This window comes from Bufo gargarizans, chromosome 5 (genome assembly GCF_014858855.1).
Source record: "Bufo gargarizans isolate SCDJY-AF-19 chromosome 5, ASM1485885v1, whole genome shotgun sequence".
Lineage (NCBI taxonomy): Eukaryota > Metazoa > Chordata > Amphibia > Anura > Bufonidae > Bufo > Bufo gargarizans.
Genome location: NC_058084.1, coordinates 70,597,697 through 70,611,990, shown reverse-complemented (window position 1 = coordinate 70,611,990; position 14,294 = coordinate 70,597,697). Strand labels below are relative to the sequence as shown.

Below are 14,294 nucleotides of genomic sequence, written 5' to 3'. Positions count from 1 at the left end.
CTGGTTAAATGCACTTGGTGTGACAGCTTCACCCTGATGTAGGCTTTAGCCAAAAAACAACCACACCATTGAGGGTTAAATGCACTTGGTGACAGGCGCAGCTTGCCCATGATTTTGTATATGGCCAAAAAATGAACAGACTATTGCTGGTTAAATGCACTTGGTGTGACAGCTTCACCCTGATGTAGGCTTTAGCCAAAAAACAACCACACCATTGAGGGTTAAATGCACTTGGTCGCAGCTTGTGCTGGCGCACCACAAGACACAAAATGGCCGCCGATCACCCCAGAAAAATGTGACTGACAAACGGTCTGGGCAGCCTAAAAACAGTGAGCAATTGAGGATCAGCAGCTCAATGATCCACAGCTGCAGATCGATCAGTTAATCAAGTCCTTTGGAGGAGTTAATCTGCCTAATCTCGCCCTACTGTCGCAGCCGCAACCTCTCCCTACGCTAATCAGAGCAGAGTGACGGGCGGCGCTATGTGACTCCAGCTTAAATAGAGGCTGGGTCACATGGTGCTCTGGCCAATCACAGCCATGCCAATAGTAGGCATGGCTGTGATGGCCTCTTGGGGCAAGTAGTATGACGCTTGTTGATTGCAGCCTTTCAAAAAGCGCCAAGAAAGCGTCACAAAAGCGCCAAGAAAGCGACGAACACCGAACCCGAACCCGGACTTTTACGAAAATGTCCGGGTTCGGGTCCGTGTCACGGACACCCCAAAATTCGGTACGAACCCGAACTATACAGTTCGAGTTCGCTCATCCCTACTCAGTGTCCCCAAGCCTAAATGGCAGCATTTCCAGGGCCAGTAATTTTGAAAGATGCGCATTTAGTGCTATGGCCTGTGGCTGGGTGGCTGGGTATTTGAGCTTGCGTTCAAATGGCTGGGGTAATGACATTTGGATGCTGCGTGAGACAGGGAAGTGGATGTGGTCGCTGATGGTGCTTGCGAAGGTCCAGGTGGAGGGCGGAAGGCATCCTCGCCTGCGCCTTCAACAGGTGATTGGCCAGCACATACCATAGGGGAAGAGGAGGCAGTGGTGTGATCCGCAGACACAGATTGTGGACCCAGGCGTTCGTCCCACTTATTACGGTGCTTGGATGCTATGTGGTGCTGGTGGTGGTGAGGTTGCTAGTGTTCACGCCCCCGCTCATTTTGGTGTGGCACAGGTTGCAAATTACTATTCTTTTTTCGTCCGTACTTTCCTTAAAAAAGCGACATACTGCGGAACAATTTACATAAGGGGGTGCTCCGTGGAACAGTTGCGGGCCTGGGTGCTGTGACCCGCCTTCTCCCTTTTGACACCCCACTGCCTCGTCCAGCCTGTTGCAGTGCTGTAGATCGCTCCTCCTCTGTACTGCTGTCCTCACTCGGCTTTCCACCTTCCCAGGTTCGGTCAGTGACCTCATCGTCCACCACCTCCTCTTCCACTTCCTCACTCTGATCATCCTCTTGATTTGTTGACCTAACTACATCCTCAGTGATTGACAACTGTGTCTCATCCTCTTCATCAACCTCTTGAGACAGTAATTGCGGTTGACTCATTGGCAACTGTGTCTCATCATCATCCACCTCATTAAACATTAATTGCCGTTCCCCACTGTCATGTTCTTGTGACTGTGGAAGCTCAAGAGGTTGGGAATCAGGGCACAAGATCTCATGCCCCTCTACAAGCGTGCTTGGCGAGAGGGCCAAATCAAGTAATGGCGATGTAATAAACTTGTTTGGCCAGACTCTCCATGGTGGGAGGAAGGAGGATCAGGGTGAGGAGTCTGTTGACCAGACTCTTGGCTACTGAGACTGGACTTGGTGGAAGACAGGGTGGTGCTCAGCCAACTTAAAGAATTATCTGCTGCAATCCAACTGACCACCTGGTCGCACTGGTCTGAATTCAAGAGTTTTGTCCTGCGACACCCTGCAAACTGGGACATGAAGCTAGGTATCATGGACGATTGTTTTTCTTGTGCTCTAGCAGCAGGCACAGTTTCAATGCGCCCAGGGCCATGGCCTCTGCGTGACCCATCAGCATCACGGCAAGTTCTGCATCCCTTAATGCTCGCCTTCTTCATATTAAACGTTATATACACGCTTGACACACAAGATGTGGCACAGATGTAATAGTTCACAGCAAGCACAGTATATGGAAAAAGTATGTAAAAGTATGGAAAAAGGAAAATAGATTTGACTTATATTTTTCTTATCTCTGACCCTGGCACACAGAAGGTATTACACAGATGTCACAAGTCACTGCAAACACCCTCTATAGATAAAGTATTGAAAATGATGGAAAAAATATACTAGTTTTCACTTATATTTTTCCTATCTCTGGCCCTGACACACAGAAGGTATTGCACAGATGTCACAAGTCACTGCAGACACCATTTGCATAAAAAGTATTGAAATTGATGGGAAAACAAATGATGGATATATTATATTGCTGCCCCCACACACAATAGTCCTTATAACAACTTTTAGGTCTTTGAAACGTTTTTCAACAAAATAGATTGCTATTAGAGTTGAGCTGACACCTGGATGTTCGGGTCAATGGGGACCCGAACTTTTGAGCACTAAAATGGCTGTAAAAATGTCAAGGAAAGGGCTAGAGGGCTGCAAATGCCAGCAAAATGTGGTTAAGAGCATGACAAGTGCTTTGCAAACAAATGTGTATAGGGAAATGACTTTAAATAACATAAAATATGTAAAAATAAAAAATAATAATCTTGATCTAGGAGGACGAGGTCCATATGGAGTAGGAGGTTGAGGAGGCGGTGGATGTGGCAGTGTAGGTGGAAGCGGCGGTGGAGGAGAAGAAGTTAGCCTACACGGCTTTTTGGTTTTAAATTAATTTTTATTTTTTTTAATTAGGGTACACCCCAAAACATTGGGAAATATAACCTGTGATTACCTCCTCCAGTCGTGCTAAACACACATTCAGACAATACACTGGCTGCAGGGCAGACCAGCACCTCCAAGGCCTAAAGGGCAAGCTAAGGCCATGTGCCCAATTTAGAGACCCAGAAGTTGAAGGGGGCAGAGTCATCATTCGTGTAGGCGTGTGCACACATACTGCTCCACCATGTCGCACGTCCCAGTGATGTCCACGATCCAATTGGATATCTTCTCTATCAACTTTCGATGTTCTTTTATGCGCCTACCATGGTGATCACGGGTGGCGGGGAATCAGGGTTCCAGGCCAGAGAGGGAGCGTGAGAAAGGGATACCACATCCAAGGGAGGTCAATGGATGAAATTAAATGTAATCGAGCAGAAATGTGGAACAAAGTATTGCAGCATAAGCTTCCAAGTTAAGGAGGGGGCACGCGGCAATTACCCACTCCCGACTCGAGGAGGTAATGATGATAAATAACAATACAGGACTCTTAAGATGCCCTGTTATTGGCATGATTAATAAAAAATTATAGGGAATGTCACTGGGGTATTTAGGATTTGGAAACATTAGCCAGGAGAGGCCCTGCTGCCGCTTTGTTGACTTCTGCCTGATCGCACATCCCTGTGACGTCCACGATCCATTTGGATATCTTCTCTATCAACTTTCGATGTTCTTTTCTGAGCCTACCATATTGATCACGGTTATCGGCAAATCAGGGTTCCACGCTGGAGAGGGAGCGTGAGAAAGGGAGACCTCATCCAAGGGAGGTCAATGGCTGCAATGGGATGGAGCGGAAATGTGGGACAAGTTATTAAATCAGAAGGATTGAATGAAAGGGCCAATTAAGGACGAATCTTAGAAATTTAAGTCCCTGTCACCTATGCAGAGCAGGGGTATTTCATCACCAGAAATGGGTTAAAGTCACCCACCAATGGAACAGATTATTTTTAAAAATTTTGGTCCCTGTCACCTATGCATAGCAGGGGTTTATTCACGGGAAAAATTGTAAAATGTCACCCAAAATGTAACAGAAAAATTTGTGAAATTTATTAACCTGTCTACTAGGTAGAGCAGGGGTCTATTACAGCCAAAAATTTGTGAATTTTACCCGAAAATGTAACAGACAAATTAGTGATTTTCTTTTTTACCTGTCTACTAGGTATAGCAGTGGTATATCACACCCAAAAATTGGTGAATTTTACCTGAAAATGTAACAGACAAATTAGTAATTTTTTTTTACCTGTGAATTTCACCCGAAAATGTAACAGACAAATTAGTGAAATGACATAAAATAAAATACGTACAAATGAAAAAAAAAAAATTGATTTATGAGGTGGAGGTCCATATGAAGTAGGCGTTTGAGGAGGCGGTGGACGTAGTGGTGTAGGTGGAAGCGGCGGTGGAGGAGGACCAGGTAGCCAACATAGTTTTTTGTTTTGTTTTGTTTTTTTTCAATTAGGGTACACTCCAAAAGAGTGTGAAATATCCAAAATACAAGAATGAGCAATTGCGCTGTAATATAACAATGGCTGGTTAAGGCCGGTATACATGTCAATTCTGCACAAGATACGGACAAGTCCTGTGGGATCCATGCCTGGTTTATTTTAATGAACGTAAGTTTGTCCACATTGGCTGTGGACAGACGGCTGCGCTTGTCTGTGATGACGCCACCTGCTGTGCTAAACACATGTTCAGATAATATACTGGCTGCAGGGCAGGCCAGCACCTCCAAGGCATAAAGGGCAAGCTCAGGTCATGTGCCCAATTTGGAGACCCAGAAGTTGAAGGGGGCAGCTCAGTCATTCAGTACGTGTAGGCGTGTGCAGGTTGTGGCGTGCTGACAAAGCTTTTCCACATTTCAGCCATGCTAACCCTGCGTTCTGAGGTGCTGGCGGTGCCCCAGCTGCGTTGGCGCACTCTCTACCTTCGCCTTGTGCTTCCACTGTGCCCTCCGCTGTCAGGTGGGAATACCACCAGCAGCGCGTCTACCAGCATGCGCTTGTACTCGCGCATCTTACGATCACGCTCTAGTGAGGGAATTAAGGATGGTACGTTGTCCTTGTAACGGGGATCCAGCTGCGTGCCCACCCAGTAATCAACACAAGTTTGAATGTGGTCGTTGCGGAGACACTGTAGCATGTAATCGCTTATGTGTGCCAGGCTGCCAAGAGGCAATGTAAAGCTGTCCTCTGTGGAAGTTGTATTGTCTGTGTCCTCTGTATCCCCCAGCCACGCACCAGTAATGGCCATAAGCTGGTCTGGGTGCCACCCTGCTGTGAACATGTTTCCTCCTCCTTCATCTCCTCATCCTCCAGAACTGTGCCCTAGCTGGACAATTGTGTACCTGGGTGCAGGAACCCACCCTCAGAGCCACTTGTGAATAACAGTCCGGAAACCCTATGAAATTATTCCTCTTCCTCCTCCTGTGCCATATCCTCTTCCATCATCGCCAGCAGCATTTTTTCAAGGAGGCATAGAAGTGTGATAGTAATGCTGAGAACGGCATTATCGGCACTGGCCATGTTGGTGGAGTACTCGAAACAGCGCAACAAGGAACACAGGTCTCGCATGGAGGCCCAGTCATAGGTGGTGAAGTGGTGCTGTTCCACAGAGCGACTCACCCGTGCGTGCTGCAGCTGAAACTCCACTATCGCCTGCTGCTGCTCGCACAGTCTGGCCAGCATGTGCAAGGTGGAGTTCCACCTTGTGGGCACATCGCATATGAGGAGGTGAGCGGGAAGGCCGAAGTTACGCTATAGCGCTGACAGGCGAGCAGCAGCAAGATGAGAACGCAGAAAGCACGCACAGACGACCCGCACTTTATGCAGCAGCTCTGACATATCGGGGTAATTTTTAGGGAATCTCTGCACCACCAAATTCAGCACATACGCCAGGCAAGGAATGTGCGTCAAATCGGTTAGTCCCAGAGCTGCTACGAGATTTCGCCCATTATTGCACACCAACAGGCCTGATACTGGAAGCCTGTGCTAGCATTTCTCCTGCGGTGTTGCTATCAGTGTGTGAAGAGTGGGAAAAGAGGGTTGCATTGACAATCTAACACAATGGGCAGCACATTGAACACATTTTATAAGTGGTCAGAAACTTGTAAATAACTCATGAAATTCCCAATAAGTTTGATGTGTCACATGACCCTCTTCCTATTGAAAAAACAAAAGTTGGATTCAAAATGGCCGACTTCAAAATGTCCGCCATGGTCACCACCCATCTAGAAAAGTTTCCCCCCTCACATATACTAATGTGCTACAAACAGGAAGTTAATACCACCAACCATTCCCATTTTAAGGTGTATCCATATAAATGGCCCACCCTGTACATGCAGGGGCCTAAAGATGAAAAGAGGAAAAACCGTGAACAGAGTCAGGGAAGCAAAAGTCAGAGCCGGGAGGTCACAAAGGTATGCAGGGAAAAACACAACAACAAGGTCAATACAATCCAAAGTCAGAAGCCAAGAGGTCACATCAAATCCAAGGAGGTCACAAGGTCGAGGTCAAAAACAGAGCCAAGGTCAAAACACACAGAGTACACAATATGACAATATGCTGGAAAGGGTAGCAAGACCAATCACAGGCAACCTGTGGCCAGCAGGCTGCCTGTTTAAATAACCCCTACAGGTGAGTCACGTGATGTGGCCAGCATCACGTGACTCGTAGTGCGCATAATATAGTTGAGCACCGATGTATTATTATCAGTGCTTAGATCCCCTGCTTAGATCCCCTGCTGCTCGTTGTCTAGGGGATGGAGGACGCCGGACACGCTGAGGATGTGTGCGTGGCCGGGTCCTCCCTGCCCCCTGGTCACCATAGAGACGAGGACGCCGACCGCGTCCTTGCTCCTCTATATGCGCGGAATGCCGGCGCTGCAAAGGCAATATCCTTTGTTGTTGTGACATGTAAGTATTCAGTTTCATGCAGTAGGTCAGAACAAACAATAAAATTTGATTAACAGCAAAGTGGTCTCCTGGACTGGCATTACAGTGTTGCATTTTACTCAAGCTCTTCTTTCCAGCCATAGATATATACACATATGTCCTTTCCTTTCTGCTTTCTGAAGTTTAGATTTCCACCTTGGCACCTTCAAAACTCTGGAAAACTGACCAATTCTAGACCACTGTGTTTTCCACGGTTGACAATGTAAGTTTATGGACCACTAGATGCGGGCCATATGGAATTTTACTTCAGAATGCTAGAGCTCTTTTTTTTTTTTTTTATGGATGTGCAGCTAATTCTGATGTCTTCCAGCACTCGTATAAGGACCCGGATTTGCAAACTGGGAGTATGTGGCAAAATTTGAAGGTGAAGAATATATAGTCATGTAATTCAAAATATGGAAATCTTGGGGCAACATATAAGCGCTGTGAGCCTAGTTTATGTGTAAAACTACTGTATTGTAGATTCATGAAATGGTGTGGTTGGGCAGCAAAGCATGATATACAGGGCACCTGTCTTGTAGCACTATACTGAAAAATAAAAAAAAGTTGCATTTTATTATTTAGAATTGTAAATATTTGCTTAAAATTCTCAGCTCCTGATTTTTATTTTATTCCCATAACCTTTCTCAGAACCTTAGATAAGGGAGTTGGCTGGTGGTCCTATTTCTCATCATTATTCTTTCTTTTTCTTGATTTAGTGATTCTTTATTGCTCGTATTTCTGTCAGCTATATTCTCTGGTTAGGGATTTAATACCAATAAAAAATTGTCACTATAATATGTTACCCAATTTATTCTCCTACCAGTACTATATATCCTACAAGTTTAATCTCTGCTGACCACTGTCAAAGTTTGTCTCAAAAATGCCAAGAATAATATAAATTATAGAAGGTTTAAAAGCTGACTTATCTTTTCACAGCCTCAACTCCATGAACAAAAAGTTAATTAGCTATGTAGTTTTATTTTTGTCAATCCTCATTTTCTCATTTTATTTACAAAAATATTTAATAGGGCTTCTAACAATTGTTTTTTATGGCATGCTATTTTATCAGAAGATTCACACTGAGGAGGTCGAGAAACTGGTACTCAGATATCAACCGATATCAAGCGAGAGAGTTTACTGAACCACAAGCCCATAGAAATAAACCCTTTTTTTATTTATTTTTTTACTCATTCCAGTGGATAGGTGACACATGCATGCAGATTAATCTTCTGACTCTCACTCAAGTCCATATTTAAAATTATTTTCTTTATTCTAAAGATACCAAAAATAAATTCTTGCATAAGGGTAAATACATTTTTTTAATATATTTTTAATATTTTTAACCCATTTCCCTGCCTCTATACAATGCTCTAGCTGGCTTCCTAGCTTGTTTCTCAATTTGTTTACAAAGGCATGACAAAGTTGATATCTTCTATTATAGCATACTGTACCTTGACTCTTGAGGTCGAGAAGTATTACACTTAAGCTTGTTAACATACATGGTAAAGTGAAAAGTAGACAACCAGAACAGAGATACATTTTCCTTCAATAGTTGAGTTGAATAAAGTATTAAGTCGGAGCTCTCACTAACAACAATTGTTGAGTCTTGAAAGACAAGTGGAACATATGTAGTTTGTAGAACCAGGGAAAAAAGGAGTAGATGTGGATATGATATCGACAGTTAAGCACTGGAAGGGTTTTGTCAAGGTTTAACAAAGAAGTTGTTTCAAGAATAAGATCACCTTCAGGTCAAAAACAGATTTTCTGAAATTGGTCAGGTAAGGGGAAAAAATCTGATGTTAGAAAATATTATTTTACAAGAATAGTAGTGCACGCGTTCATCAAATTTGAACTTGATATACAGTAGCTGTATTGATCCAAACCCATTTAGCCAAAATATACATACTGTGTTCCCTATTGCCAAGCCATTAATACAGGAATTGTATAGAGTATTCTGAATGCCATAAGAGCTTTCATTTACTAAACTTTACTATAGAGGATTCTGTTTTGCTCATTTCAACCTAGTATGTTTTTGTTAAAGAGCTTAATATAATGGCAAACCATGTGACTGTCCAAGCTAGCCTCATGAGTTATTACACTTGGGACCACCATTAGAGATGTCCCCAACTATTCGCCGGCGAACATTGCTTGTTCGCGTTCGCCACGGCAGGCGAGCATATGCGATGTTCGGTCCGCCCCCTATTTGTCATCATTGAGCAAACTTTGACCCTGTACCTCACAGTCAGCAGACACATTCCAGCCAATCAGCAGCATACCCTCCCTCCCAGACCCTCCCACCTCCTAGCAAAAAGCAGGGACAGCATCCATCTTAGATTCATTCGGAAGCTGCAGTGTTAGTGAGAGCAGGGACAGTGCAGCTGCTGATGATTTAATAGGGAAATCGATAGCTAGGCCAGTGTATTTAGTGTCCACTGCAGTCCTGAAAGACTTATCTGATCTCTGCTGTAAGGACAGCGTCCTGACAGCACCCCAAAAAGCCCTTTTTAGGGCTAGTACATCAGTCTGCTTTTTTTTTCTTTTCTCTGTAATCTAATTGCAGTTGCCTGCCAGCGTGTGTGTCAGGCCCACAGCGTGTACTGTGCCCACTACTGCCAGTGCCCAGTGCCACCACTCATATCTGGTGTCACAGTAGCTTGCACGCATAGTACAACTAATTGAAAGAAAAATGACAGACAGAGGCAGGCCACCCCACAGGGGCCGCCGTGGTCGTGGTGCTGTGATTTCCTTTGGCCCTAGAATAATGCCCAGTACTCAGAGGCCACGTACCCTGAACTTGAAAAGTTCTGAGGACATAGTTGACTGGCTAACACAGGACACCCAATCTTCTACAGCTTCTGCTCAGAACCTTGACGCACCATCCTCTTCCAGCTCAGCTTCGGGCACCTCTCAAGTTACCACTCGCCCGCCTGCCTCCACCACCAACACTAGCACCACAGCTGCTTCACTTGATCTGTCAGAGGAGTTATTTACACATCAGTTGGAAGAAATGAGTGATGCGCAACCATTATTGCCAGAGGATGTAGATAACAGGGATATGTCTCAGTCAGGCAGCATTACACACATGGACGTACGGTGTGATGATGATGATGTTGTACCCGCTGCGGCTTCCTTTGCTGAGTTGTCAGATACAAGTGAAGCGGTTTATGATGACGATGTGTCCGTGGATGTCACGTGGGTGCTTGCTCGAAGAGAAGAAGAACGGGGGAAAGTTCAGATGGGGAGACAGAGAGGAGGAGGAGACGAGTTGGAAGCAGGGGGAGGTCGTCGCAAGGAGCTAGTGGCACAGTCAGACAGCATGTATCGGCACCCGGGGTCAGCCAGACAGCATGCCAATCAACGCATGCTGTTTCCACCACCAGAATGCCGTCATTGCAAAGCTCAGCAGTGTGGCATTTTTTGTGTGTGTCTGCCTCTGATAACAACAATGCCATTAGCAGCCTGTGCCAAAAGAAACTGAGTCGTGGGAAGTCCAACACCCACCTTGGTACAACTGCTTTGCGAAGGCACATGATCTCACATCACAAACTCCTATGGGATCAACACACAATGACGAGTACAAGCAGCACACAAACTCAAAGCCACCATCCTCCTCCTGGTCCAGCATCTTCAGCCACATCAACCACTGCTGTCCTCCTTGCCCCCTCTCAACCATCCGCCTCTCCGCCTCTCACCTTGAGCAGTTCCTGCTCATCTGCCCACAGTCAGGTGTCTGTCAAGGAAATGTTTGAGCGTAAGAAGCCAATGTAACAGAGTCACCCCCTTGCCCGGCGTCTGACAGCTGACTTGTTGGAACTCTTAGCCCGCCAGCTTTTACCATACAAGCTGGTGGAGTCTGAGGCCTTCAAAAAATTTGTAGCTATTGGGACACCGCAGTGGAAGGTACCCAGACGAAATTTATTTTCACAAAAGGCAATCCCCAACCTGTACTCTATTGTGGAAAAGGAAGTCATGGCATGTCTGGCACACAGTGTTGGGGCAAGGGTCCATCTGACCACTGATACCTGGTCTGCAAAGCACAGTCAGGGCAGGTATATCACATACACTGCGCATTGGGTAAACCTGCTAACGGCTGCCAAGCATGGAATGCGTGGCTCTGCAGCAGAGTTGGTGACACCGCCACGACTTGCAGGCAGGCCTGCTGCCACCTCCTCTACTCCTCCTACTCAATCCTCTTTGCTAACCTCCTCGGCTGAGTTCTCTTCTGCTGCTGCGTCTTTCTCCACATAAACTTCACCCCCCCCCCCCCAGCTCCCCAGGGGCTATTCCACATCCCGGATACGACAATGTCACGCCGTCTTAAGGTTGACTTGCCTGAAAGCAGAGAGTCACACCGGACCAGCAGTCCTGTCCGGCCTGAACGCACAGGTGGATCAGTGGCTGACTCCGCACCAACTGGAGATCGGCAAAGTGGTGTGTGACAACGGAAGCAATTTGTTGGCGGCATTGAATTTGGGCAAGTTGACACATGTGCCGTGCATGGCACTAGTGTTGAATCTGATCGTACAACGCTTTGTGCATAAGTACCCAGGCTTACAGGACGTCCTCAAGCATTTCAGGCGTTCCTTCACGGCCATAGCGCACTTTTCAGATATTCAGTGACGAAACAACATGCCAGTGAGGCGCTTAATTTGCGACAGCCCGACACGTTGGAATTCAACACTCCTAATGTTCGACCGCCTGCTCCAACAAGAAAAAGCTGTCAACGAGTATTTGTATGACCGGGGTGCTAGGACAGCCTCTGCGGAGCTGGGTATTTTTTTGCCATGTTACTGGACGCTCATGCGCAATGCCTGTAGGCTCATGCGTCCTTTTGAGGAGGTGACAAACCTAGTCAGTCGCACCGAAGGCACCATCAGGGACATCCTCCCATTTATTTTTTTCCTGGAGCATGCCCTGCGAAGAGTGCTGGATCAGGCCGTAGATGAGCGTGAAGAGGAAGAGTTGTGGTCACCATCACCACCAGAAACAGACTTGTCAGCATCGCTTGCTGGACCTGCGGCAACGCTGGAAGAGGAGTCTGAGGAAGAGGAGTCAGAGGAGGAATGTGGCTTTGAGGAGGAGGAAGACCAACCACAGCAGGCATCCCAGGGTGCTCGTTGTCACCTATCTGGTACCCGTGGTGTTGTACGTGGCTGGGGGAAAGAACAGACCTTCAGTGAGATCAGTGAGGACGAGGAACGGGACATGAGTAGCTCGGCATCCAACCTTGTACAAATGCTGTCGTGCCTGTTGAGGGACCCTCGTATAAAAAGTCTGAAGGAGAACGACCTGTACTGGGTGGCCACGCTACTAGACCCCCGCTATAAGCAGAAAGTGGCTGAAATGTTACCGAATTACCAGAAGTCGGAAAGGATGCAGCAGTTCCAAAACAAGTTAAAAAGTATGCTTTACACAGCGTATAAGGGTGATGTCACAGCACAACGGGAATCTAACAGGGGAAGAGGTAAAAGTAATCCTCCTACCACGATCACGCCGGCAAGGACAGGACACTTTACAGATGGAGGACATGCAGAGCTTTTTAAGTCTTACTCATCGCCACAGCCCTTCGGGGTCCACCCTCAGAGACCGACTCGACCGACAGGTAGCAGACTACCTCACCTTAACTGCAGATATCGACACTATGAGGAGCGATGAACCCCTTGACTACTGGGTGTGCAGGCTTGACCTGTGGTCTGAGCTATCCCAATTTGCTATAGAACTTCTGGCCTGCCCCGCTTCAAGTGTCCTGTCAGAAAGGACCTTCAGTGCAGCAGGAGGTATTGTCACTGAGAAGAGAAGTCACCTAGATCAAAAAAGTCAAGATTACCTCACCTTTATTAAGATGAATGAGGCATGGATCCCGAAGGGACTGACAGTGGGCGATACATTTGACTATAAAAGGCCTGATGAGATGAGATGCCTTGGGCTAAAAATGGTCCACACGCTGCTGTATTTTATCTCTGCATGCCGGATGACTTGCGTGATTTCTCTGCCACCAACTAAGGTTCAAGCCGCAATGTTTTAGTGCACTTTCTGTCTGGAAAACATAAATTTTTCTACAGCAGCGGCTGCAACAATACCTAATTTTTTAGGCATGTGTACATGCCTAATTTTTCTGGCCTCTGGTGCTGCACTGTGGCTGCAAAAACAAAACAAAAAAAAGGCACATACATGTGTCAATTCCCCTTTGTGATTGTTACCTTGTTGTGGGGAAGGGGCTTGCATATCACAATGAAGCGATCACCTCTATAAGTGTGTTGGCAATGTTGGCACACCCCAGATGATAAGGCCATTGCTTCATTGTGAACAAACCAAAAGCGATCGGCTGGATAATTTTGCATAGAAAAAACATACATTTTCTTTGTGATCATCTAAGGTGATCATTAAAGCCTACTAGGCCAACAATGGCCCACACTGCAGAATCATTGTTTTCTAGGTCACTTAACTGTCACTGAACTTCCTCAGCACGACCATAGGCTTTGAAAAACCGCCATCGCCTGCAATCTCCCAAACGTGCGCACAAGCACAGTCATCACTACACCAAGATTGACACATAGAGGAATAAAATTTATGTCATGAGTGTGTCAACTGTTGACAACTCTTTGCAGTTTTCTAAACTCTATTCCATACACGTCCCCTGATAGGGGACGTAACAGGGACTAAACTGATAGGAATAGTACTACTTAACATACCACTCATATCTGGTAGCACAGTACATTGCAAGGAGTACGCGCAGTGCCCCAAATTGGAAGTAAGAGGACTGACCAAGCATCTTTTTCCATCTCCCGGTTCCTAAAATCTATTCCATACACCGGCCCCTGATAGGGGACATAACAGGGATTAAACTGGTAAGAACAGATTTGTTTTAATTTAAAAAAAAAGAGGACAGCCTCTGCGGAGCTGGGTATTTTTTGGCCATGTTACTGAACGCTCATGCACAATGGCTGTAGGCTCATGCGTCCTTTTGCGGATGTGACAAACCTGGTCAGTCAAATCCAAGGCAACATCATCAACCTCATCCCATATGCGTTTTTTCTGGAGCGTGCCCTGCGAAGAGTGCTGGATCAGGCCGTAGATGAGCATGAAGTGGAAGAGTTGTGGTCACCATCAACACCAGAAGCAGCCTTGTCGTCGTCAATTGATGGACCTGCGGCAACGCAGAGAGAGGAGTCTGAAGAAGAGGAGTCCGAGGAGGAAGGTGGCTTTGAGGAAGTGGAATACCAACCACAGCAGGCGTCCCAGGGGGCTTGTTGTCACCTTTCGGGAACCCTTGGTGTTGTATGTGGCTGGGTGGAGGAAGAGACCTTCAATGACGTCAGTGAGGACAAGGAACGGGACATGGCTAGCTTGGTATCCAACCTTGTGCAAATGGACTGTTTGCGTTTTTTTGCGGTGCGTTAAACGGGGAGTTTGGTCTGTCAGCGTTTGGTCTGTCACTGTGAAGCGGGCGTAACCCTTACACTACCTGAT

General features: G+C 46.3%; 1 pseudogene; it reads right to left on the bottom strand.

The window, feature by feature from the left end:
- Window positions 1–13,531: 13,531 nt before the first annotated feature.
- Window positions 13,532–13,710, bottom strand: LOC122939738 (annotated as a pseudogene).
- Window positions 13,711–14,294: the final 584 nt, after the last annotated feature.